The sequence below is a fragment of the Panulirus ornatus genome, chromosome 2, assembly GCF_036320965.1.
Source record: "Panulirus ornatus isolate Po-2019 chromosome 2, ASM3632096v1, whole genome shotgun sequence".
Classification (NCBI taxonomy): Eukaryota; Metazoa; Arthropoda; class Malacostraca; order Decapoda; family Palinuridae; genus Panulirus; species Panulirus ornatus.
The window spans coordinates 85335310-85362816 of record NC_092225.1 but is presented as its reverse complement, the minus strand read 5'-3'; positions in this window follow the sequence as shown (position 1 = coordinate 85362816).

Below are 27507 nucleotides of genomic sequence, written 5' to 3'. Positions count from 1 at the left end.
CACTGAAAATACAAAGCGAAAAAAAAGAAAAAAGTCAACTACACAGTCAATAGTATTCTAAAGAAATTAACTGCACACCACCTTTTTCTCTTCACCAAACCACTTGACATGACTCCGCATACCTCCCCGACCCAAACATCCTACATCTGCCATTCTATCATTAAACACATTCAAGGATTCTGCAAAATACTCGCTCCATCTCCTCCTCACGTCATCACTACCTGTTATCACTACCCTTTTTGCCTCTTTTACCGATGTTCCCAAGAGTTCTTTCCTTTTTCTCACACTATTAAGCTCCTTCCAAAACATCTCATTTTCCTAAACGTCTGCTGATACTCACTCACATCAGTTCTTTTTCGCTCTCTTTTTCAGCCCCGGCACACAGAAATGAAACAAACAAACGCTACAGAAAGCTAACGTATATCTATCAAATTCTAATGTTTATCACTGTTGTTCTAACCTTCTAATAAGTACCTATAGGAAAAATAAGCTGTTTATCTACTAATGATATGCTTCACATTAATAAGGATATGCTTCACATTAATAAGGATATGCTTCACATTAATAAGAATGTGTTTCACATTAATTCAGCATTGTTTGCAAGCGTCGCGCCTCACTACAATCGTCTCCACAGGTCGTGCAGGTAACCTTGGACCTACACGGAGGAGACCACGGGACGTCCCACAGGGTACCACAGGTAGGCTTAGAGGATGGCACGGACACTTTAAAGGGTGTGCTGAACATCTATGGGCCGAGTGGAATGCTGGCTCTAGAGAGAAGCACTGATATGCGTGTGTCTAACACGAAGGTGACAGCAATATGAACGCCGCCAGTATTTCGAGGTATTCAGTGTGTGACCAACTACAGGCGACTACTACACCAGACTGAATATGTATAAGACTGCTGTACCCGAATAGATTTTACTTGTAGATGACCACTCAATCAAGGGCTACAGCCGTATGGGGGTAACTGCAGCAGAGATGTGAACACTAACACAAAAATTTTCTCCATGAGAGAAAAAGGGCCTATACTTATACATGTAAAGACATGGCGACAGCATACAGGGGTTTGCTGATGAAAACTACCGGATGTCAGGCTTTATGGGTCACCATAATACAAGCCAGAAGCAGATCCAAGCTTGCTGCAGGGCAGAGTTGCCACCTCGATGACAACTACATCACTGTGTGTGCAAGGTCAACCAGGGTCATTTCGAGGCTTATTAGGACAGCTGAGACTTCCATTCGCCCAGATGACCAATCCAATGAAGTGTGAAACAGTTAAAGGTTGATTATAAGTCTGGGTATTGTATACATCTGATCGCTAATGGTCAGTGACCAGTGGAAAGGAGTGACCCAGACCCAGAGGCCCCCAGTAGACAAAGGCGCCCACCAGGGTGGGTGATCACCACATCACAGAAATTCATCGAAGGCGAAGAACGTTACTCATACGAGGCCGATATATGAAGTAAACTGTGTGCAAAGGTGGGAGCTATAGTGAGTGGAAGATGACTGGAACACAGTCAAAGACTGGTTAGTGCCAGTCATGGACTCCTGAATGATGGGGTAACTGCCGCGTGTCAACCTAGGGTGGGCATCCCAGAAAAGTAACACGGAGTGTTTTACACCCTGGGGGAGGTTTGGGGGATGTCATAGGTCATGAAACCTTGGTAAGGTTTGTAAAGACGTAACACCTGAGGAAGGTTTATCGTAATTCTCACACTCTGAATCTGTAACACCCAAGGACTAAACTTCTGACACCTCGGGGACCCAATAAACTGTTAGATCCTGCGGAGGTTAGGTCTCTGGCTCGGTGATGTAAGAAGCCCTGGCGACCCCAATGGAAGGGGTGAGAATTAAACTGCTCCACCCTGGGAAGGTCCAAACTTAGACCAACTCAGAAGTTATAAGTTGTGACCCTTGGGGAGGGGAGGGGAGGAAAAACTTAAGTTGTGACACCCTGGCGAGGGTTGAATTCTGACACCTGGGGAAGGTCGCAAGTTTTCAAACGCGTTCTCTTGTGGAACATGAATTTAAGTACCGTTTGCGTGAGGTGGAACCAGCGAGCGGATGCGGAAACAAAAAATGCCATCACCCCAGGAGGACGAGAGGCCTGACCACTTGACGCCAAATGTGTAACACCTTTGAGACCTTCTGTTAATGAGTTGTACAGAAACTTGTGAACACCGAGGGAGGTTGAAAATGCCAAGAGCTCTAAGGTGGTTAAAATTCTAGGGACTTTAGGGGAATGCCAATAACATGGGGAGGAGGCATGGTACGACCATAACATGGGGAGGAAGCATGACGCGACTATAACATGGGGAGGAGGCATGACAAGATCAAAATATGTGGGGAGGATACATGGTTCGACCATAACATAGGGAGGATACATCAGTACGACCACAGCACGAGGACAATGCAAGTTACGACCGCAGCATCACGAACTGATGCATGGTACAACCACAATCTCATGGGAAGGATGCATGATCCGACACAATTGTATATATCAACTGTCGTATACTCCCAGCAAAAGGTCAAAAAAGTAAAACATCTCTGGTGTTTGTGAGTCACAACCTCTAAGCAAGGTTAAGTACATTCATATCACTGGGGGAAATTAAGTATTAAGAGTTGCTGATTTACTGAGGCCACAAATCATCAAACTGTGGGACGTTATAGAACTGAAATTCTCAGTGAGATTCTATGCTGAATATGTGCTCGTACGTCAGGAGGGAATACACAAGCAGGACCTCGGCCGTGCGTACTCGTGAGAGACAGTCTATCATAACGTGACATCGTCCAGCACCGTCTCTATAACAACACGCTGGTTACAACTGAAGTCCCTCGCCTACCAACACCGACCGGTTACATATTCTCCTCAGCAACACCAAGACCAAGAAATATAACCAAGAAAATAATGCCTCAATATCTAAAAACATAAATTAGGTATATGCTAATTAGGGCCACAACTCATTTTCTATAATCTTGCTAAGCCCTCTCTCTCCAGCCCCCTGAGCGAGCGGGTTATGTCAAAGGCCTTATGGGAAATCTCAGAGCCATGAATCAAGTTATGCAAAATGTTGGAGGGTTCGTGCCTCGGGAAGACTGAGGCGGGTGGGGAAGGCACCTTTTTATGACTGTTTTCCCTCTTTTATGTTGTGGATGGTTGTGTTCAGCCTCTCAGGGGCGGGCCAGCGCCCTCCCAGGGGCGGGACAACACCCTGCCAGGGGGTCGGGCCAGCGTACTCCCAGGGGGCGGACCAGCGCCCTCCCAGGACCGCGCCAACCTGCTCCTCCCTCACCCTACTGCTGGTACCATCATTTCTTAAACTACTTTTACCCTATAATGACCTCTACCTCAGTCTCAGTGTCTGCTGGTGCTGGTGCTACTGGTGCTACTGCTGCTACTGGTGATACAAAAGGCGCCTCCCCCCGTCTCCTTGCACGCTAGAGAAGCCCTTCCTCGAAAGAATACATGTCCTCTTGTCTTCCACTTAGGCAGGTCATTTCCATGTTTCTCTTGAGTACTTTCTCTCCTTTATTTCACCTCTCTCTCTCTCTCTCTCTCTCTCTCTCTCTCTCTCTCTCTCTCTCTCTCTCTCTCTCTCTCTCTCTCTCTCTCTCGAGCGCTACGCGATAGTCCCTCTTTAGGCGAAATCTCGTCACAGGCTGTCGTATGTAGGCACTTATCGGCCTGTTTACCTATCCACCTGCCTGTATTTCAGGTAGCCTCCAGGTCCCTTCCCTCCTCGGAGCCTAAGCAACTCCTGCTCCCAGTCCACAACTCCTGCTTCCTTCTCGTCTCCTTTCTTCCCTCGCAGGTTTTTTCCCACCTCAGATCAGCCGAGTCGCTGTAGGAGTATCTTTCAACGGCGGAGCCGGCGACGGCAGCAGCAGCAGGGGGAGGAGGAGGAGGAGGAGCCTGAGGCGTGGGCCGGACGCTGGCTAAACTGCTGCCCGGGGCCATTATCGTTACTTCTCAAATATATGGTCAAGCCGCACACCACGAATCTCACACCATTCTTGCCCGCCAGATCTCTAATGCCGCACACGCTACAAGGGCCCAACACACACACACACACACACACACACACGAGAGGAGATGGGGAGGGGGGCCAAAATACGACGGGCGTGGACGGCAGGATGACAGAGAGATGGTGAAAGACAGTGGATATGGAGTACATAAGAGAGAGAGAGAGAGAGAGAGAGAGAGAGAGAGAGAGAGAGAGAGAGAGAGAGAGAGAGAGAGAGAGAGAGAGAGAGAGCCATAAACTCCAGAAAACGCTGGAACTGTTGTGGATGAGTTTCAGTGTGTGTGTTTGGGGGGAGGTGGCTGGGAAACCGGGATGTCCCAGCAGGATGGCAGAGGTCCTTGCCACATCGAGGCATCGAGGGACACACACACACACACACACACACACACACACACACACACGGGTGTGACCGTATCAACCCCAAGTGCACGGCACTGTAGAGATACCCTGAGGAGGAGGTCAGCACGACTCTCTGGGCATGATACGGTGGTATTTAAGCTGCCCCTTACTATGGGTCGTGTGCCTCCCTGCACGAGTGTCTGCAAGCTGAAGGAGGAAGAGGATCGTGTCCTGGAAGGTGTGTGTGTGTGTGTGTGTGTGTGTGTGTGTGTGTGTGTGTGTGTGTGTGTGTGTGTGTGTTTAGTCCTTATACGATTCTTCAAAATCATTAAACCTAAGATAGACACGTACTTATCTGAAAATACATATGGGTTACTAGCCTACTACAAACCTGCTGTTGACAAAGCACCAGAGGGCTACCTACCTACATCCTTACCCCCCCAACATACTCCACAATGGGCAACACGTTTACCTGAAATGACAAGACAAAAAGAACGCATGAAAATCATGGAACAGCCACATGATTCACATGAAACTTGACACATATATATATACCATGCAAATTAGTAACTGCGTGGTAAGATAATGATAATGTAACGTGTCTTTCCTGCAAATAAACAGAGACATCGGCAATAAAAGTCCAGCAGCCAATCAGGTTCATCGAGCGACCACCACCAAGCACGTTATTATCCTGGGAGAAAAAAAAAATGCACCTGTGAAGGAGACAGCTGGCGGGCGAGTGGACTCGCCCCACCCACCTACTGCTACATCCTGGGAAAAAAACACTTCCCAATAATTCAGTCACGCTCTCCTCTCCACGATGTTGAACTCGTCTAATGTAACATAAAATTCAAATACACACAAAACACGCGTATGAGCCAGCTGGCAGAGCCACAACCGTGTCCGTTCGTCTTGCGTGTCATCCGAACGCTAAACTGACAAGACACGGAGGGGTAACGTACGGAGGCGTTCACTACATCTGGTGGTGGGGTGACCAACGTGTGTCTTCAGCTGCCGACACGTCCATTACCTCCACCGCTGGGCTACACGACCCGGCATTACAGCATACAGGGTTTCCCTCCTCCATCTTCTCCTTCCTGGGTCTTCTAAGTGACTGATGAACCTTCGATTACCATCTTTACCGGTGTTGCAGCTATGACTGACAGCATTCGAGCAAAGTGCTGTCTAACCTGGTATGACCTGACTCCTTGTGGGGATATTGGCTGTATTGTCCATCATGGTTTGGTAGGACTGTAGCGACACATGCCTCCTCCTGTATAACTCTACGGCTGCGCTACACTCAGCAGCAGGGGCGGGATGGACTCCTTTGAAGCGGAAAGTTATTCGACGAGACGGTTAGTCTGTTTCGTCAAGTGACTTTCCACTCGTGCCGTAACCCCAGGCTGGCGGCGGAGTCCGGTAACCCCTCAGTGTTTTTATACTATCATATTCACCTAACTATACTGAAGAACGTTACTTCCTTTATCATATTTGCGATACATCAATCACTGTCATTTAGCAGTGAAGATCTATTTTGATTACCGTGGCAGTGTAGGTCACAGGGCGAGGAGCGTCCACACTTACTTTATGTGGGAGTGGCGTCAACAGTGTGTGTGTTGCGGTAGTGACGGGTGAGGAGCGTCACATCTACGTGACAGGAGTGATGGGCTGGCAGGCTGGGTGGCGGGGTGATCCATCAATTACATGGTCGACCTCCCGTCATCACTCCCCCAGCCAGCCGTACACCTCTACACCCTCACTCTACACTGTCTTCACGGGCTTTGTTTATTTTCCCTGGCATCCAACTACTTCAGGCTATAACTGACTGGTTGGTTCTGGTAGTGTGGTCTGACTGGTTGGCTCTGGTAGTACATGGTCTGACTGGTTGGTTCTGGTAGTACATGGCATGACTGGTTGGTTCTGGTAGTACATGGTCTGACTGGTTAGTTCTGGTAGTACATGGTCTGACTGGTTGGTTCTGGTAGTACATGGTCCGACTGGTTAGTTCTGGTAGTACATGGTCTGACTGGTTGGTTCTGGCAGTACATGGTCTGACTGGTTGGTTCTGGTAGTACATGGTCTGACTGGTTGGTTCTGGTAGTACATGGTCTGACTGGTTGGCTCTGGTAGTACATGGTCTGACTGGTTGGTTCTGGTAGTACATGGTCTGACTGGTTGGTTCTGGTAGTACATGGTCTGACTGGTTGGTTCTGGTAGTACATGGTCTGACTGGTTGGTTCTGGTAGTACATGGTCTGACTGGTTAGTTCTGGTAGTACATGGTATGACTGGTTAGTTCTGGTAGTACATGGACTGACTGGTTGGTTCTGGTAGTACATGGACTGACTGGCTGGTTCCTGCAGTACATGGAATGGTTATTATGTTATGGTTCGTAAATATGTTACGTTCTGACTGGTTGGTTCTGGTGACGTTCAAAGCAAAATCGCAATAAACGGAATATCAACATATAATAACTTACCCGCCAAAGCATTTCAACCTTTGCTTGACGTAGTGTTCGACCACTGAGTACTTTCACCTCTCCTCCCTGCCTCCATCTATCGTCCAGCAGGGGCTACTTGCCTCCCACCTTACCTCACCATCCAACTCAGCCAACCTACCAGCGCCCCACTCTCAGTCCTCAGGTCTTCCAAGATTGGCTTCACAACCACCTCTACCCCTGCCCACTAGTGGACCACCACCACAACACTGTGCCCTGAGGCATAGCTATTTTTATTTCAATTAATTGTCCCATTACCGACGTCGAGATGCAGGTGATTGGTTTTTATCCTCTCGTCACTTACATGGGACATCAAAGCCACCTGAGACTTTCGTGTGTACAGATGAGAGAGGCGTGTGCTTGCGAAGGGGGCACGATCATTCGTCTTCGTACAGTCATCAAACGAGTTTCTAACAAATCAATCTTTTGTGTAGGTCACTGGATTTTATGCGTCTTTAGTAGCAATGTTGTATTATCCCATGTTGCTTCCCTGCAACGCTTACTCATACACAAACACATAAGGAAAATACTATGAAAAGTGACGTTGTAGTCGCACACACACACACACACACACACACACACACACACAGTGTTGAGGGGCTGGGCCGCTGCGGGACGATTCATCAATTAATAACAACATGATGCCAGCCTCAGGAGGTGGCAGAGGTTGGAACAGCGGCCGGGCCGGCCGTTGCCAGCCGCTCACCACACCCAACCACTTCACTCTGCATACGTTATCTTGACTGTACTATGATTTCTGTTCCCCTGCGGCCACATTACACAGATGTAACGTCAACTCCATCCGGGAAACTGGCTACAATTCACGCATGTATATGGTCGGTTGTGTCCGGCAAGTTGTCGACGATAACCCGATTGTTCCTTTGTCAAAATTGTCGAACTGGTTCTCCAAAATTCAGAGAGTTATCAAATCGGCTGACCTTTTCCAGTCCACTGTAGTGTGTGCAGCAGTTGGTGTTTATCACGTGACACTGGAGGTCACCGTCAGCAGGCAGGGTTGAGTTTATCCATAATTTTCAAGACCTGAATCACTGTCTTCATATCTCGGTAGGCGCGTCCTCAGTGAGGGCCGTGGCAGTATCAACAAACGAGTATAGACGAAAATCATATCAATGGCTTTGTCACAAATGGTATATTTCTATGCCGTCGAAGTCGACTTTGGAGAGACTAGCCAGTCGAGGGTAAAGAGACAGAGGGGTGCACGACGTCAAATTTGAGGGGGGAAAAAACTGGTATTATCACAGAGAGAAAAGTACAAAGTAAAGGCAACCTAACCTAACCCCAGCAAGCAATACACCAAAGAAACTTTTCTTACCCTACTGAAGCGAGGTAAGCCGAGGAGCCGCATTTTTTCTTAAATCGACACCTCGACTCTTTGTTCCTGTGGTGTTTTTCCTTCTCGCTTACCACATCGACACCACATCTGCCCACAAATTACCAGTGACTATGACTGACACTTCGGAAAAGTGAAACTGGTAAAAATAAGTTTCTTAATAGATGAGGACAAAGTTAATTTCTCCTGGAGTTGTTGCCCTAAAACCATGCCAAGCCGGCAAGAGACGTTACCTAGTCATACACAATTGATTAGTACCTGCTTAAAAGTTATAGGGAAGATGGATATCAAGTATAGGGAAGATGGATATCAAGTATAGGGAAGATGGATATCAAGAATAGGGAAGATGGATATCAAGTATAGGGAAGATGGGTATCAAGTATAGGGAAGATGGATATCAAGTATAGGGAAGATGGATATCAAGTATAGGGAAGATGGATATCAAGTATAGGGAAGATGGATATCAAGAATAGGGAAGATGGGTATCAAGTATAGGGAAGATGGGTATCAAGTATAGGGAAGATGGGTATCAAGTATAAGGAAGATGGGTATCAAGTACAGGGAAGATGGGTATCAAGTATAGGGAAGATGGGTATCAAGTATAGGGAAGATGGGTATCAAGTATAGGGAAGATGGGTATCAAGTATAGGGAAGATGGGTATCAAGTGTATGCTTTAAATAAGAGGATAATTCCAAGGCCTGAGGTTCATCCTTTCTATTTCGCCAATCAATATTAACGTCATATAACCCAATTCAGAATCATCATTGAATGCAAGTCCTGTAAAATATGATCATATATCCATTATTACTCAGCTCAATATGACAACAATTAAACTACTATCATTCAAGTCTATGTTCTTTAGGGTATTACGTATATGCAGTTTAGAATCTACTGATGATAAGTTTGAGAAGATATACTTCCACGTATTCCCTGCTTGTCGAAGAAGGTGACTAAAAAGAGAGGGAGTGGGGGGCTGGAAATCCTCCCCTCTTGTTTTTAATTTTCCAAAAGAAGGAACAGAGAAGGGGGCCAAGTGAGGATTTCCCTCAAAGGCTCAGTCCTCTATTCTTAACGCTACCTCGCTAACGCGGGAGATGGCGAATAGTATAATATATATATATATATATATATATATATATATATATATATATATATATATATATATATATATGCGTGTGTGTTGTAACTGATCACAAAATGAATATTATTACAAGCAAGAAGTTAATGAAAAGCTGAAGAACTGGAAAAAACTGCACGGCATCACAGTCAACACAGAGCAACACTGGGGTAAATTCCTCGCTGGGCGCGTGAGGGGAAAAAAAAAATAATAATAAAGTATATCTTGGTATGTGCTTGACAGCGCTGCCTTTAAATCACCGGTTGTTTTCCCCGCCAATATACTTAATCTACACTAAACTAACGTACGAACTGCCAGGCCAGCCGCGCCGCGTCAGCCCAAACTAACTCTTATGAAAAATTATGAGCATTACTATTCCATGGAGAAGAGTAGGGGGGGGGGGGGGGGAAGGAAGAGATTCCCCCCCTCCCCCCCCGGTCTAACACTTAATCAGGCGAGGTCCTCTATACATATTGATGGGCCAGCGGGGGGTGTGTGCTGGGGGTAGTATTTGTCAGACGGCGGTAATATGCCTCAACGTGGATACCGTCCAACGTTGTTACCCAGACTGTGGCCCTGGGGCGTGCAGGCTAAGGGGGCGGGGAATGCTCTTGGGGCCCGGGTCGTGTGAAAGCGACACATAGAGGCACAAGGAAGAGCGCGAGGCTTGGGTCACCAGCAACAATGAATAATAGAATATATATATATATATATATATATATATATATATATATATATATATATATATATATATATATATATATATATATATATATATATATATATATATATATATGAACTTTGAGCATTAAGCTTAAAAGGAAAGTGAAGAAAAGTGTTAAGAACTCGATTAAAAACGATAACTTTCACCTCTCAAAAATATAGAAAACGGGAAATCAGAACAATAAAACAAAAAGATGACAAATTTCTAAAACAAAGCCTCATTTTCTAAATAATGTTCCAGCCTCATTTTCTTTTAAATAATGTTCCCTGTAAACATCCTAGTTTTGCGAGGATGGACCCCACCTTTGAAAGACTAATTTAAGTATCACTAGAAACAAAATAATTTGCCACACAGCAAGTTCAACATTAATGCAATACTAGAAAAAAAAAAAACCTGTGGCGTTATTGTGAATGGCTAAGTGTCCCTGTGTGGCCAGCAGCAGAACCCCAGCCAAGTCTCAAGTCTAACATCACGTGTGATAAGCCAGCGAGGAGCAACCTCCACGGACGGCCGGTCACGCCCGCGTCAACTGCCATCAACCAGTTTGTAGATATCGAGGTGACCCTGGTGATGTCCCTTCAGCCACAAGGCCAGAGGGTGAGGACGTCTGTGGCGTGGCCATCGTCGTCCCGTGTCCGGCCTTCCTGTCTCCTCCGTCCACCACCACCTCCCCCAACCCCAAGGTCGCTCACACACCATCCCCCTCACATCCCTCTCCCGGTACCCTTCCCTGTGACCTGATCCTTCATCCCATCCCTCATTCCATCTCCCGGTGCCCTTCCCTGTGACCTGATCCTTCACCCCTATTCCTCACATCCCTCTCCCAGTACCCTTCCTTGTGACCTGATCCTTCACCCCATCCCTCACTCCATCTCCCGGTGCCCTTCCCTGTGACCTGGTCCTTCACCCCCCTCCCCCATCGTCTAACTTCATCTCCCTATCCCACTTCCTTCCCCATCCCATCAGACTCTCTACCCTCAGGTGATCCAAGCAGGGGTGGAGGCCATGCACAACAACTTTAACACGAGAGCTGATCTTCTGCTGGGTAATTCTCCATCAATTTCCCCGTGGCGGCTCTGCCATTGATCACTGTTATCTTGCACAATATTTGGCACGACGCCAGCACACAGGGGAGAAAAACGCGCACCCTTGATCCTCCCCCCCCCCCCTACTCCTCCCCCCCAAACTAAAAGGGGTTAATTGTGGTCTGGTCTGGCTAAAGAAAAGGGAAATATCGGGGGCCCAAGAAGGAGAGATATTGCGGGCAGAGAAGGGAAAATATAATGGCTCAGACAAGGAGTGCTGCCCTGGGAACAGACTAGAGGGGGCGCAATATTGAGGATATATAAAGAAAATAATACCAGGAAAACATCTACGGTCAACATCTACAGCAAACAATATCTAATCAAAAACCGCACGAGATAATGAGTAAAGGAAATTTGAAAAAAAATAGGGGAAAAAGAGAGAAAATCTGTTACAACAGGAGTATATGAGGAAGGAAACGAGAGAGAGAGAGAGAGAGAGAGAGAGAGAGAGAGAGAGAGAGAGAGAGAGAGAGAGAGAGAGAGAGAGATCCTGGGGATGTAAGTCTGGATACTGATATGATGACGACCGGGAATATATAGTATAGACCAGTGCGGCCGTGGGGGTCTGGACCCGGGCCTCTCCACCATGTACGTACTTGCCACTGGAGGGTATCAGGTCTAGCCATGAGGAAGAGGCTCTCAGTCCCTGCCTTCTGGGGGGAGGTAGGGTCTGGGGCATCCCAACTCCTGCAAGGTACGGTTTGATCAATGAAGGTGAGGACGCTGCTCCTCCTCCTCCTCCTCTCACACAACACCCGTGATGGGATGGTGGCTCGCCTCGATGGCAGGGGTGACGTATGATTATCCCAGTTTTACAAAGTCGTCAGAACAACGAACGTTACCGATGAAATCACTGCGAACCTCAACGACTCGCTCCTGGAAAGGTGCCTCATCGCCTACGGTGCTTTGCGAACATGCAAGACTACTCACGCAAGGTTTCCTGTGTCAGGCAAGGAGATCTAGGTGGAGAGAGAGAGAGAAAAAAAAAATGAATTGGCATTAGTAGAATTTACGGGATTCCACTGGGAAACTTGTTATCAGGTCCTACCCACCATCATCCGTGTGTGAAGTACGAAAGCAATACTGAAAGGTGAGCGCCCAGGTCAGTCAAAGTGAAGACTGAAAAGGATTTTCAAAGCTTGATTCGTCGACACCGAAAGTCGAAGGCTCTCCACCTGGCGCTGATCGTTGCCCTAGCCCCAACTGGTCCTTGAGTCAGCGGCAAGTGTAACTAAAGTATCATAACTTGCACCTACAAGGTCTCCATGACAAAGAGTAATACGATCCTAGTAAACTCGTACACCTTTATAGGAGACAATGCATCATACACGCCTTCGTCTCCGTGAGCCACGTACGATGACAATCGTGTTCAGCTCAAAGAGAACGTTGAATGCTTCCAAGCCTCTCGTTATGGGCTCCTGTTGGTGTGCCCAGCCTTGCTTCACAACGCTGGAGAGGCCTGGCCAGACCAGGTGATCAACAAACCCACCACCTGGCCAGCCAGCGCCGAGGGAGGGTGGCTGGTACTGGGGGCTGTTATAGCCACGCTGCTGGTACTTGAGGGCTGTTAGTCCCGAGGGCTATTGGTACTTCAGGTAATTAGAGACGAATTGAGCTTCAACTTCTTTTGTTTTGGTACTTCATTACTTGTGGTAGTCTGTGGTTACCTGAACATCCCGAATACCAAGTCTTTGGGGATAAATTTCAATGTACACGATTTACGTTACTCTACCGTCCAATACCAAAATTTGATAAAGAAATTTGAAGTAATTTTGTCAAAAAGTACATCTTCAGTGCTCTTCATCATGCCTAGTCAACATGCGGAGTCTAACACATGCATTCCAGGCAACTAGTCTTCCTAACAGCCTTTGAGGTAATCAGTGAACTGCTGAGTACACTGGTTAGTTAGTCTCACACGATGCACTGTTCATCCTGGGTAAGAATCTCCTTTGTTCTTGCATCACAGATGTTCTCCATCACGGTGATCAAAGATATACAGTTCCAGGTGATTAGGTTGGTCAATGATGTTTGCGGCGTTTTACGTCACGCAATACATTAGATAAGCTAGTTACCAGATAGTATGGGACACTGGAAGACGTTTTTTCTTACAAGACTAATCAAAAACTAAAGATAATGAGCATCTTAATTATGCTAATTTGCAATTCTGAAAAAAAAATCGATTTTCTCTGATCACCAATTCACCTGAAGATAACAGGTGCCTCTCATCATGCTTGGTACGTTACTAGGTCTACATGTGTTAATTATGTGAATTACTTATAAATAAAGGACAGTATTCTCGTTGGCCGTGGCAACACTGGTAAATATACACAAGGCTCATCAAACACATGTGGCAACAATGGTAGTATACACAAGGTGTATCGTGCACATTTGGTCGGAAATTTGTATACATGTATACATGTTAACTAGTGTAGTTAGATCTGTACAAGGTGACTTACAGTACACGATGGATTCACTCCAATTTATAACGATTACCTTGATATACCGAATCCATTACTGAAAATCAATACATAAATGAACAACATTAATGTTGATTTTCACTTATGATTTCAACATGACCATTTTCTAAGAAAAAGTCCTGGGGTTACCCGGGGTCCTCTTTCTCAAGGTTCCTACAGCCTAAGGCTGCGCTACTCCCAGTAGTGAGGAAAGGTGGACTCCTTTGGAGTGAGAAGATCACTGACGAGACTGTACTCCCCCAGTGATGCTGACTTTCCAAAGGTGACTCGTCTCTCGCTGTTTAACCTCGGTCAGGCGGAGTCCGGAAGCACCCATATACATAATTGAGAGATAGATAGATAGATAGAGAGAGAGAGAGAGAGAGAGAGAGAGAGAGAGAGAGAGAGAGAGAGAGAGAGAGAGAGAGAGAGAGAGAGAGAGAGAGAACATCTATCATGCGAATAAGTGAATTACTCTTGAGATGTGTAAGTTCTACTTCCTTGCAGGTCATAATGCTTCATTTTACCTGTTGTCCCTAAAGTCTATCAGTCCACAGCTAACTTCACCCTGACTCTTTCCATTCATAAACTTCATTTTTCTCCCACGAGAGAGAGAGAGAGAGAGAGAGAGAGAGAGAGAGAGAGAGAGAGAGAGAGAGAGAGAGAGAGAGAGAGAGAGAGAAATAATATTATTCGTATTGGTGGTTGGGCGAGAGTGAACTACACTGCCGGGGTAGACCCAGCCGGCGACGACACCTCATCCATAACCAGTGCGATACCCTCGTGTCTACAGACAGATACTTACATATAAAATAAGTATCTATAGGTACGGCAGGGTTTGGTGAGGCAGGCGGACGGCAGGAGTGGCTGCCATGCGAGGTAACGTTAGGTATCATCGCCACCAGGGACTACCACAAGCAAAGGCAACACACACAGTCCACTCCGAGGGGTCTGGCTGGCTCACTAAGCCCCCCCCCCCCCTCTCTCTCTCTCTCTCTCTCTCTCTCTCTCTCTCTCCAAAAACTTTAAACAAAATTTTACCTAAACTTTTAAGAGAGAGAGAGAGAGAGAGAGAGAGAGAGAGAGAGAGAGAGAGAGAGAGAGAGAGAGAGAGAGAGAGAGAGAGAGACCACTATAACTACTCTTTGCATTGTAGTTTTAAATTTTGTAACCTATCTGCTTCCACACTCTAACACTGATGTGTGTGTGTGTGTGTGTGTGCCCTTGTGAGGTCCAGACCAGCTGTGAGAGCAGCAGCAGCAGCAGCAGGAGGAGGCAGGGAGGACGTGGGCGGCGGCGTGAGTGGCCACAACACCGTCGCCGCCACTATCGTGTGCTAACTTTCCCGGACATCGATTTCCCCGAAAGTTTGGACAGAAAAGTTGCATTAAAGAAGTGTTACTGGTCGCAGTTCGTAGCAGCCCTCTTACGGCAACACCTTGCTGGGTTGGGGTGAGGGGGAGGGAGCAGTACCACCACGGCACGCCACCCACCGACGCTTAACGTATTCCCTCCTCCTCATGCGATGCCATGACGACGCTCACTCCCTTACAACAGCGTTTCCGCCACGGCCGCTTTCCCCAAACTCGATCTTTCGTCGGAGTCCATTTTTTTTTATATGAGGACCTTGGGCATCCGGCGGCCGCCGTTCATGAGGGCAGGCAAAGCTGGCAACGGGGCGCCACGCCAGACTGAACCAAATGATCGGAAGCTTCTCAAGTATTTAAGTAACTGTTGACGCCCAAGTACTTCAAGATGGGACAACTTTGAGCCATGGAGGACGTCGCTATCTGAGAACTGGGAGGCCCTGAGAGCCACCGCTGAATTAATGAGAAGTCCCCGACCTCCTGTCATCCCCCCCCCCCCCACAGCAGACCTGGACTGTATGGAATAAAACGCACGTCAACATCTGGAGCAAGACGGGCAACCTGTGCAACATCAACCTGTGCAACACTCCTGTCATGGCTGCTGGGGTTATATGGCCGCTCAAAACAGCATTATGACTCAGAGGCTACAGATTACTTGTGACTTTAAGATAAGCGTCTTTATATCATGGGGATGAACAACGCTTTATCTTTGTTGTGTAACGCACCATACATTCCATTCTAACGTGTATAGTAAACACAACCTGAGCGAGGTTTGGTATCATGTTGTGCTTAGCGGACTATGGAGACCAAAATTACCGTCCCGCGTGAACTGGCCCCAGGGTGAGACCCAGTCGGCATTGTCAACCACCTATGTGTCCTATCAACAGCAAAATCTCCAAATAATACTAAGTAAACTCTCTCACTATTATGACAAAAGCTACACACTCACTTATACTGATGGATTTACATACTTTTGTGTGTGTGTGTGTGTGTGTGTGTGTGTGTGTGTGTGTGTGTGTGTGTGTGTGTGCGCGCGCGCGCGTGTGTGTGTGTGTGTGGTCGACATTCATTACAGATCATGGAATTTCTGCGACGACTATACACAAACTCCAGCTGTTTATACAAACACTCTCATCATTCACAGATAAATACGTCATAAAAGTTTACTAGCCATACAACCTCTCCGATGTTCTCAAATATATCTGTGAGCCTCATCAACAATATCAACACAGGCCAGCAGTTTATGGTCATGTCTCTCATGTGTGAAAAGTAATCTTTCAAAGGTTACACACACACACACACACACACGATGCTGTTTACCATGGTAGAGCATGAGGAACAGAGGAACGGTGGAACTTGACCCTGCTTGGTGAGGGCAGGGTTGGGCGGTCATGGTGAGAGATGGTCTCATGGTAACCCTTCTCTCTTGGGAAGTTGTAGTCTTTTACGGCCTGCTTCTACTGCCTTCCTCCAGCTGCTGCCACTGCGCCAGCCTGTCTATTGCTACCTTCCTCCAGCTGCTGCTGCTTTCTATCCGTCTACACCTACCTTACTCCACGTGTTTTATACCCCTAGCTCAAAGCAGCGCCCCAATAACCCACAAAGGTCATCCATCTACTCAACTCCATCCTCGTTTCCACTTCCTTCACCCTACCTTCATACCCTACTCTCCTCCTTCCCACTACCTACGTCTCCTCTTCCATCCTCAATCATCACCCCTCCCTCCCTCCTTCCCTTCAACCAACCGTATATCTTTCCCTTCAACGTCAGCTAAGAAGTTTTATCCAGCAGCAATCCTCCCTGGACTTGCGTCTTCCTTCCTTATCAATCCTCCTTTCCTCCTTACTTCCTCTTCGTCCCTCCCTCACTGCTCACCCATCCCTTCGTTCTCTCACATACCTACCTCTTTTCTTTCTCATCCCTTCTTTACTCCTCCACCCCCTCCCTTCCTTCACACTCATCCCTCCCTCCCTCCCTTCCTTCTCATCTCTCCCTCCCTCCACTACCGGTGTGCAACGAGATGACAACGAAGAAGAAATTCCCAAGTTTTTATGCAAAGTCGATTTTCTCTTAATATCCGCATGGGGCCGGGTTTTATGGTCGACTCTCCTCCTGTAAGCTCAAAAACCATGGGTTAGTAGGAGGATGAGGAGTGTTGGGGTGGGAGACCGAGGTGACGTGAGGCTGTGGCCCCTGGGTGGAAAGAAGGACTGTGGGGCCTGGGGAAACCATGGGGACTGTGGGCCTGAGGAACCAGGGGACTGTGGCCACTGGGGTGACAGGAGTGAGGGCCTGGGGGACCAGTGTGACTCTGGGCGTGGCGATGAAGGTACTGTTGGGAAGGGGGGAACGAAGGAGTGTGGGAGCAGGGGAGACCTGATAGGGAAGTCCCTGTGTTGGGGAGACACTGTGACGCGAGGATCTAGAATCGTGACGGGGGGAAGCTGGGGGCTCAGACCAACGGAGGGGAAAAAAAAAACGTTGAAACTCACCAGGATGTGGGGAATAAGGATGGACAGCTGACTGGTCGCGTGGGGAGGGAGGGTGGCAGAGAGAGAGGGAGGGAGGCTTTCCATCGAGTGCTGAGGGAGTACTGATGTTACGACAGGTCATGGGGTTTGGGGCAGTAATGTTGGGATCACAGAACTTGGCACATCTGGTAAGGAGGACGGAGGAACCGCGGATTACGTGGAAGGTTTAGGGAGGCAGGTGTCTCCAGCATACCTTCATGTTCCTGAAATGTGGCACAAAAGGCGACATGTGGAGGAGGACTGGACGGACTGGAGCACAAGGACTGGGGAAAACGACACCCGTGGACTGGGGAGTATGGAGATAAACATGAGAGAGAGAGAGAGAGAGAGAGAGAGAGAGAGAGAGAGAGAGAGAGAGAGAGAGAGAGAGAGAGAGAGAGAGAGAATCTGGCTACCTATAAGTACCGATGACTAAACTTTGCCATTTGGCAAGGCTAGCGCGTACCGCTCACCACAAGATGACTTGGAGTTAATACAGACTAGGAGTTACGTGTTCGTCGAGTGTTATGTGTGAGAGCGTGCATGGGTTTGTGGACTGAAGGCCAGCAACCCAGCTGTACGCGAGGCACAAAGAAAAGAAAGCCACCTGGGCAAGGGAGGGGAACTGGACAGCCAGTGAAATGCTGGGTCACTGTATGGCTATGACTTACCCTCCTAATACTAAGGCGGTAGGACCCCTCAGGTCGATGGTCGCCTGCTACCTATTGCCAGGGGAGAAAGACACGGCGGAACGTCAAAAAATCCGAAATAAGAATAAAAATGAAACAAACGGTATCGTCTGTAAAGAAAATAAAACCCTCGAGTATTTTCATATAGCATTCTATAAAGTCCCACATCAAAGGTAATTGGTTGACGTAATTACCATAAACAATAAGTAGTGATGAATGGTCAAGCCTCGGAATGGTTAAATGTAATAAGTGGCGTACCACAAGGATAAGTCTTGGGACTCTTTCTCATATGTATCAATGACACTGATAATGGACTACATTGTAAAATATCGAAATTCGCAGATGATACTCAGCTGGGTAGTAAATCTTGAACAGATACTGAACGTCTGCACATTCAAACTGACACAGACAAAATAACAGACTGGGCACATACGTGGCAAACGCATTGGCACGCATTCTGATGTTGATTAGTGCAAGGTTTTACATATCTGCTGTTAAAATATAAAAGGCAAGTTACTGTATGAATTCAGCTGACCGACAAAATGGTAGACGAGGAAAAAGGAGTGTTGTGTCATAATCTGTGATGGCCTACAGCCAAGTAGGCAGTTCACAGAATCAGTGAAAAGGAGCGAACAGAATTCTTGGATTCACTGGCAGCACTTTCGAATCTAAGTCTAGGGAAGGTATCCTCAGTCTGTAACAACATGGTTAGGCGCCTCCCTGTCTTGAATAGTGTGTTCAGTTTTGATCACATTACGAGAGGAAAAGACGTAGACAGAATAGCAAGAGTACAGCTGCGACCTGGCAAGACGATTCCTGAGAAACAAATCCTATCAGAGCCGACTGAACAAAATGAATAAATTTGGCCTCGACAATGGAAGGGCATGCGATGATCTGACACAGGTAGTCAAAATCATTAAAGGTTTCGATGATCTCAATCCAACGAACAATTTAAGGACAGACTCGTTTGACCTCACTCTTAAGCATAAGCTTCACCATGAATAAGGCGAAGTACTTTCTCTTCAATGTGATTGAATTTATTGGTAATTACTTGTATTTCTAAAGCATATTACTGCGTTAAGACCCTTACATACCTTCCTCACACCACTGCACTATGACCCATACATACCCTCCTCAAACTACTGTATTGTGACCCTTACATACCCTCTTCACACCACTGCACTACGACCCTTACATACCCTCCTCACACCACTGTACTATGACCCATACATACCCTCCTCAAACTACTGTATTGTGACCCTTACATACCCTCCTCACACCACTGCACTATGACCCTTACATGCCTAGCCAATGGACACTCGCCAGCCTACAGATGAACTAGACCTGTTGCATATCACTCTCCTCCCCCCAGACTACCTGTATCGCCTGCTCAAGTTCTGTAGGCTGATAACAAATCCAATTTCAACTTCTGCCAATATGTAGTTATCTTAAATTCAGGTAACAGGTTGCAGTCTTAATACCCGAAGATAACGTCTCAGGAACAGTGATAACGCCAGATAACCACTCGGGATCTCCCCACCTACCAACGCTTCATAAAAACTCCCTCCAACTTTACTGACAATGATGGAGAATTGGTTATCAACTTAATTAATTAATGGCTCCAGATTTTCTTTTTTCCAATTGGGGCACGTAAGTACTTGAGTGTTTTGGGAAACGGGTGTGAGCTTAAGTGTAGATAACAGTGATACATTTCTCATTTTCAAGAATAAGAACTGCGTCCATTTTCTGATATGGAAATTTAGTTGGCGAGGGCAACTGAATGCCCTTAACAAGGCCATCTCATTGACGATATATATATATATATATATATATATATATATATGGTTGTTTAATTTGTTTATGGATGGGGTTGTTAGGGAGGTAAATGCAAGAGTCCTGGAAAGAGGGGCAAGTATGAAGTCTGTTGGGGATGAGAGAGCTTGGGAAGTGAGTCAGTTGTTGTTCGCTGATGATACAGCGCTGGTGGCTGATTCATGTGAGAAACTGCAGAAGCTGGTGACTGAGTTTGGTAAAGTGTGTGGAAGAAGAAAGTTAAGAGTAAATGTGAATAAGAGCAAGGTTATTAGGTACAGTAGGGTTGAGGGTCAAGTCAATTGGGAGGTGAGTTTGAATGGAGAAAAACTGGAGGAAGTGAAGTGTTTTAGATATCTGGGAGTGGATCTGTCAGCGGATGGAACCATGGAAGCGGAAGTGGATCATAGGGTGGGGGAGGGGGCGAAAATTTTCGGAGCCTTGAAAAATGTGTGGAAGTCGAGAACAGTATCTCGGAAAGCAAAAATGGGTATGTTTGAAGGAATAGTGGTTCCAACAATGTTGTATGGTTGCGAGGCGTGGGCTATGGATAGAGTTGTGCGCAGGAGGATGGATGTGCTGGAAATGAGATGTTTGAGGACAATGTGTGGTGTGAGGTGGTTTGATCGAGTAAGTAACGTAAGGGTAAGAGAGATGTGTGGAAATAAAAAGAGCGTGGTTGAGAGAGCAGAAGAGGGTGTTTTGAAATGGTTTGGGCACATGGAGAGAATGAGTGAGGAAAGATTGACCAAGAGGATATATGTGTCGGAGGTGGAGGGAACGAGGAGAAGAGGGAGACCAAATTGGAGGTGGAAAGATGGAGTGAAAAAGATTTTGTGTGATCGGGGCCTGAACATGCAGGAGGGTGTAAGGAGGGCAAGGAATAGAGTGAATTGGAGCGATGTGGTATACAGGGGTTGACGTGCTGTCAGTGGAGTGAATCAAGGCATGTGAAGCGTCTGGGGTAAACCATGGAAAGCTGTGTAGGTATGTATATTTGCGTGTGTGGACGTGTGTATGTACATGTGTATGGGGGGGGGGTTGGGCCATTTCTTTCGTCTGTTTCCTTGCGCTACCTCGCAAACGCGGGAGACAGCGACAAAGTATAAAAAAAAAAAAAAAAAAAAAAAAAAATATATATATATATATATATATATATATATACATATCCTAGTCAAAGCCAGGTACCCACTTTATCAACTAACCCCTAAGGGAGGACGAACAGCTGGGTAGACTGTGGACCGAATGCCACAACCAAGATTCGAACCTATGCGGTTTTGACCCCGGCCAGCCCGTAAATGCTTCATGGTCAACAACGTAAATAGTATTCTGAACTTTTAAGTCACCGAAGATAATGCTGAGGACAAAAAAAAAATACTTAAAACTACTAGTCTACGACAGGCACCATTACGGGTTCAGGTCAAAGGTCACACCATCATACCCAAAGCTCGTACCACAGAGCTTAAGGGGTTAATGAACGAGAGGCAAATTAGCTAATGACGTCAACTGAACTCGACTCAGAATAACAATGCTGAACTTCCCAAGACCTTGACTAATGATGAGTTTATTAACCTGATGAGAACGAAGCCATTAATAACTACCAGGAACATATGACCTGAACTGATCATGACAAACTCCAACACAGACACCATTACAGATAAGGAATGAAAGCTTGACTAACACATAATCTTCGAAGGATCTTTCATGAACTGATTACGGATAACGTCTGAAGAACTTTGTCATGAACATTACTACTGATAACACCCGGTAATCCTGGTGTGAACTTCATCACATGAAGAACCTGGTAGGAACTCCATCACTTATAACACATGAAGAACCTGGTGGGAACTCCATCACTTATAAGACATGAAGAACCTGGTGGGAACTCCATCACTTATAACACATGAAGAACCTGGTGGGAACTCCATCACTTATAACACATGAAGAACTTGGTGGGAACACCATCATTTATAACACATGAAGAACCTGGTGGGAACTCCATCACTTATAAGACATGAAGAACCTGGTGGGGACACCATCACTTATAACACATGAAGAACCTGGTGGGAACTCCATCACTTATAACACATGAAGAACCTGGTGGGAACTCCATCACTTATAACACATGAAGAACCTGGTGGGAACTCCATCACTTATAACACATGAAGAACCTGGTGGGAACTCCATCACTTATAACACATGAAGAACCTGGTGGGAACACCATCATTTATAACACATGAAGAACCTGGCACTCGCTACTTCCCTGAAAACAAGGCCTAAAAATTCTGAACCGATCACCACAGATAAGACGTGACGTCATACCTCGGTCATGGATGTGGCTCCTGACATGAGGTGGTGACGGGCCCGCCCTTGTAACGCGAGGCGACTCTGTCATGAGAGCTGTCATGCTTCGTGACTATGTCACCAGCTTGCTGCCACACCTGTCATGAGTGACCAATAACGCTTAGTACAGCTGTTATTAAGTACATGTAAGTAGCCAACTTAACTACTTACAACAACTTATGAACTACAAGCACTACTTAACGAAGTGGTAATAACCTCTATTTATTATCTGCTAACCGCTACCTCAGCTTGTCTTACTGTTGGTAGAGTCACCCTCTGGTACCCCAGTGGTCAGATGAACAACAGTAACACGTAGTCAGATGAACAACAGTAACACGTGATCAGATGAACAACGGTAACAGGTGGTCAGCTGAACAACAGCAACACGTTGTCAAATGGACTATAATGGCACGTGGTCAATAAGAGTAACAGGTGGTCAGCTGGGCAACAGTAACTCGCAGTCAGCTAGGTAACAGTAACAAACGGTCAGCTGAGAAACACTATCATGTGGTCAGTTGGACAACAGTAACACGTGGTCAGTTGGCCAACAGTAACACGTGGTCAGTTGGCCAACAGTAACTCGTGGTCAGCTGGACAAATTGGTAACACGTGGTCAGTTGGCCAACAGTAACACGTGGTCAGTTGGCCAACAATAACACGTGGTCAGCTGGACAAACCACCTTATGATTATATGAGAAGTCGATGCTACATCATCCATGGTCTTGATCTTTACAACATAACACAACATTATATGTAACCTGTTACTCATACATCATCCTGGCTACAGTAACACGGTCCCACGTCACACCACGTGACCCACCACCATGGCTCCACGTCACACCACGTGACCCCTCCATCATTGGCTCCACGTCACACCACGTGACCTCCCACCATGGCTCCACGTCACACCACGTGACCCCCACCATGGCTCCACGTCACACCACGTGACGCCCACCATGGCTCCACGTCACACCACGTGACCCCCACCATGGCTCCACGTCACACCACGTGACCCCCACCATGGCTCCACGTCACACCACGTGACCCCCACCATGGCTCCACGTCACACCACGTGACCCACCACCATGGCTCCACGTCACACCACGTGACGCCCACCATGGCTCCACGTCACACCAGGTGACCCCCACCATGGCTCCACGTCACACCACGTGACACAGACTGTGGTGTACGTCAAGGTAACTGACTGTCTCACCTTGTGGCTCTGTGGGACTCAATGTAGAACCAGATGACAATTACTGTCACCTTGTGAACCTAGAGTGTGTTGGTGTGACCTATGACCTGACCCCGGGTGTGTTGGTGTGACCTATGACCTGACCCCGGGTGTGTTGGTGTGACCTAGGACCTGACCCCGGGTGTGTTGGTGTGACCTATGACCTGACCATCAGGTGTGCTGCTATGACCTATGACCCGACCCAAATGTCAATGGTCACACCACCACAATAACGCAAGTCTTCCTTCGTCCAACAGCTTCAAGGTAATACCACCCGTGTCACACGGTGTCACTTCTGACACCACTGCATTACCACCCGTGCCACCTGGACCGGTTCCGACACCCTTGTATCTCTGGGCCACCCAGCACCCCACGTGAAGCCTCCCTGTACCATCCCCCTCAAGCTACAGCGTACCTTCGTCCCCCCTCAAGCTACAGCGTACCTTCATCCCCCTCAAGCTACAGTGTACCTTCATCCCCCTCAAGCTACAGCGTACCTTCATCCCCCTCAAGCTACAGCGTACCTTCATCCCCCTCAAGCTACAGTGTACCTTCATCCCCCTCAAGCTACAGCGTACCTTCATCCCCCTCAAGCTACAGCGTACCTTCATCCCCCCTCAGGCTACAGCGTACTTAAAACCCGCGTCACCTTTCCGTCACCCTATCATCGCAAGCGTCACCCTTCGCTGTTCCCTAACGCACTGTGGCACGACGTAGGAGGCAGTGGAGGAGAGGGGAGCTCTCTCTCGTGTCGGGCGGTGTCAAGCCGTGTCGGGCGGCGCGTCCCCTCCCCCGCCATCAGAAGACCGTACCAAGTTTTTATGCGTGTCGCGGCGCGCGGAAGACTGACACCGCCAGGCAGGCAGGTCAGAGGTGTACACACACACACACACACATACACACACACAAGTCTGGGGTCACTAACCTTTCTTTTTTTTAAATATTTCTTTAATATTTAAACGTTTTTCACACGTTTATTGACTGCGGTTCTCATACACGATGTGCCGATTCTCGACTCGTCTAAGCATCTCTTAAACGGTTACCGTTCGCAGTTACCCGTGAGGAAAATCGTAATTTTTTTTCTTTTTTTCTTTTTTCTTTTTTTCCCTGAAGGGTAGAAACGCGTGACGAAGCCAGCCAGTCAGTCTACCGTGTCTTTACAGATTAAATCGCCTCCCAGTCCCCCCGTCCCCCTAGTTGTCCTGGCCAAGAGAAAGAAGAAGAAGAGGACAAGAAAAAAAAAATTAAATGCAAAAAAATTCTGCGCCACTCTATGTTATCTAACTTTTTACGATCGGGATTTTGTGAGCAGATTTTGTCATTTATCCCAGAAGGGCGTCGCCTGGGCCTGGCCGCTGCAGCTGCCGAATATTTCACGCCACCCAAACTTTGGCCGTTAACGTAGAAAATCGCGATTAAAGCATAGAGACGCCCGGGGGCAGGTACAATCGCCTCCCTGCACATTAAACGACATATTTCCTATGCAAACGGGCGCTGGGTCGCGGCAGCATCGCCAAAATAACGAGTGTGGGTGGGGGAGAGGAGGAGGAGGAGGAGGGGGGAAGACACAGGGGGGGTTTGGTAGGAGGGGAGGCAAGCGACCTAATGAAGGAGATGAACGGAGATAGCGGCAGGCCCCGCCAATATCTAGCCACCGCCACCATCAGAATTCCGCACGGGTCCTGCGTCGCTCCCTGCCACACGCGCCTCCTCATTATTTTTATACCCTTGTTATTTTCGTTTTTCCCGCTAACCCATCTCGCGTGGCCCCTGCCTCTCGTGTCGTCGTCTTCTCCAACCTGTTCATCAGCCTTTCTTTACTTCCTTGTCTTTTTCCCTCCACCCAGACCCCCATCGCCTGCTGGCTTCCTCCTCGTCTGCATTTCCATCTCTTTCCGTTAATAATATTAGGAAGCAAGTCTCGTTACCCATCCAAAACCGTTTTAAAGTTTTATCATTTCTTCTTTTGTATTTCATAATAATATTCCTGCCTCTTCTAATCTCTCCTATTCCTTCTTTTCTTCATTTTCTCCTATATATTTATTTCGTATCGTAAAGGGTTCTGTCTTCCATAGATACAGTCAGTAGGAGCCGTGTTATGGATACGGTGGCGTCACGAAGACTGGCCTTAGTCGGGTATGGTCGAGCAGGTAGGTGGTTAGAAAACCCATGGGTTACGGTCGAAGACTCGACGGAGTGACGCTTTCGACAGAGACGTACCCTCAAAGATCATCGGTGACGGTCGACGCACTGATATGGTCGATGCTACGGCAAGATCGACGAGTTCATACGAGCTGGATGCGTTTGTATCGTACGCTAGAAAAATCGAACGGTCGTCGTAGTTTAACGTAGACGTCCACTACAGTACGAGGTCGAGAGGCGAGTTTAGTGAGGTCGACGGATTAGTTTTATTCGACTTTGGGGGGGGGGGGGGTCATCCATGTCCCGGTAAGGTCGACATATTGGGCCGATACGACAGACACGTCGAAATTAAGTTCGAACGTGAAGGGTCAGCGTGTCAGGAAGTTCTGGTAAGGTCGATACATCAGTAGTCCGGGTACGAACACGATCAACGCATTAATAGGATCACTACGTCCAGATCTCGACGCATTCGTTAGGCCATCGCGTTACAAATGAGATCTTCCTTGTCAGATCGACGTGATCCTAATAAGAATCGACATTCAGTCGATGTGTCTGCTGTCATGCAGTCGACGTGTGTGGGGAGTCAAAGCCTTCATTGCAGTCGACGTTTAGTTCAGGTTGGGGTCTCATGATACTCTCTCAGCGTCAGTGAAGGTCACCAGTTCATAACGTGACACTAGCGACCTCGCTATACCAGCACAGTCCAATATGAGTAACGCAAAAATACGTCATGTCATCTTGACAGGCACTCTGCACATCGCGAGTCAATACGTCTATTACTTTCTCGGTAAGGTCATCGCGCTAATGAGGTGTTCACACATACAATGTCATTACGATATCAAAGGTCAGTTAAGGAAAGAGAGTCGAAACGTCGACATGGTCGACAATTTTGTAAGTCAAAGGCCTGGAGGGGCAAGAGTAAAAGTCATTAAAGTGACAAAGTAATTTCCTCCTGATTGGACGGTGAAAATGTTAGCAAAGTGCAACCACTTCAAGTAAGGTCATTTTAGTGATGTCAGGTCTTTAGTAAGGTCATAAGCTAATAGGTTTGGAAGGTCATCATCTTAGTGAAGATGACCTGCTACAAATAAGCGCGAACTCTGGCATGTCAGAAGTGTAATCGTGTCAGTTAAGATGACCCCGTCTGTGAGGCCATCATGTCAGCCTGGGCTGGTGGTGTTACGTGCAAAGCCAAGTAATGCCCTATACGGCTGGTCAGATATGCCTGGTACACTAGCATCACCTGTTTCCCTCCGCTGGTCAGTCGCTATCAACCTCCCTTACACCTCCCGACCACCTTCACTTCCCTGTGTCTTACTGATTAATCCGTCTTATTGCCTTCCCTTCGCCAGCAGCTGTCAGGTATGTCTCGTAAGATCTATTTTTCTTATTATGTAAAACCATCGGTGTTGGAGTTGAGAAGAAACTGCTACTTTTTGTGTTCTCTTCCAATACTATTATCTGATGCCTTGCATGCCACACCTTCATCAACGGATATGCTCCCTGCTCCATCATTATAACCCCTCCGCCTCCACCACCATCATCACGATCGGCCGCGTTGCGCCCGCGTCTTCCTCTGGCGTAACTGCTGGCCAAAATCTCCAGTGTTGGTGTCGGGGTAATCCAGTAATGTCAGCCACTGCCACAACCACAGTTTTTGGCCTTCGCGTTTCACCTCCCGCCGTCATCCCAAGCCTCTAGCACCTCTTCATAACAACCTGTCACCTCAGTATAAGCTTTATCAAGCTTAACCTCTTGCCCTCAGCTTATGAAGAGCGGTGATTGGGAGAGAAGTAGTGTGAATGTACAAAGGAAGA